Here is a 1,425-nt window from a genome sequence, read left to right on the forward strand (position 1 = left end):
AAGTGAAACTAATGTGAAATTACATATACATATTTTGAAAAAAAAAATCTTAACCGTTGAGACGACCGAGGGGTCTAAAGGGGTCACTTTTAAAAATTCAAGTCTTTTGTATATATGTATATGTATTAAAGAAAAAAATCCACTTAGTTACAAAAATTATTTATAGTGGCTATTTTTGAAAAATATCAGCATACTATATTTTTTTAAATTGAAAACCTAAAAGGTCTGAATTTCTTAATTGGTCTGCGGATAAAGTTAGGAGCCTTATGCTTAATGTCCGATTACCGCAAACCGGAGATAATAAAACGACTGCTTTATCGATCACATGTTATATGCATGATCGATAATGATGTTTAACTGGGAGGTAGTTAACACTAACTACAGGTTAAATATCGTTATTGACGGTATCGACTCCCTGTTATACATATGTTATAGAATTGATCAGGTCGATAAAGATGTTTAACCTGCAGTTAGCGTAAACCAGACATTGAGAAACTGGCCCTAAGAGGAGAAGCCTTTGGAGCATCAAAATTGTAAACAGCCTTTTGTTTCCTCTCTTTATTGAGTTCTGTCCACATGGTAAATAGCTTACTAGCGATAGTACATAAAATTGACGAATTAAATTCAAAAAATCTTTATTTTACACGCCTTTGATAGTCTAAACAAGGGAAACATTTAAAGGCTTTTTTAAATTTAATTTTTAAGAACAAAATTTAAAGGTAAAAAAAAACCAATTCTAGATTCGAAAAGCACTTCGATATCTAAAGGCGAAAAGGTGCCAAGTCCACCTTTTTCCAAAATTTAGTTTTTGATGCAGAATGACAGATAATGCGAAACTACGGCGATTTTTCATCTCTGCTGCACCATTTCAAAAGCTGGATGCGACAACTTTTCACCTTTAGGTAACTACTTACTTTTCCTTTATTCTATATTTTTGTTAATTTCTAAGATAATTAATAACACAAATATGGTTGTTCGAAAATAGTTAAAAAAAACCAACAAACAACAAAAAGTCGATTTCAATACTTCACTCACAGGCAACGACTTTGACCACCTGCAAAGCAGTTGTCGTTGGTTTTTTACAAAAATAAAAGACACCGTTATTTGACTTGAATTTTTCTTGATCAAATACCATAGACAAATAGTTTATTTTTGTAAGTACGAAAAATGGGTTTTTGCCACAAAAACTGATCAATTTACCTATAGTGTATTGGTGTTATGACATATAGACGCACAGCACAAATTTGTAGAAAAGTTCGTTCAAACACTTAGCTAAAATGTGCGCGCAATTTTATTTTTTTTTTTAATTTTCTATTTGCTAGAGTACATAAAAATTTAAATCTTACGGAAATTTCAACACTTTTACTATCATCTTTATTCACCTTTTCTTACAATTATTTTTTTTAGCTTCAAGTATTGCTTATT

This window comes from Rhagoletis pomonella, unplaced genomic scaffold (assembly GCF_013731165.1).
Source record: "Rhagoletis pomonella isolate Grant_MI unplaced genomic scaffold, Rhpom_1.0 Rhpom_scaffold_00007, whole genome shotgun sequence".
In the NCBI taxonomy this organism is placed as follows: Eukaryota; Metazoa; Arthropoda; class Insecta; order Diptera; family Tephritidae; genus Rhagoletis; species Rhagoletis pomonella.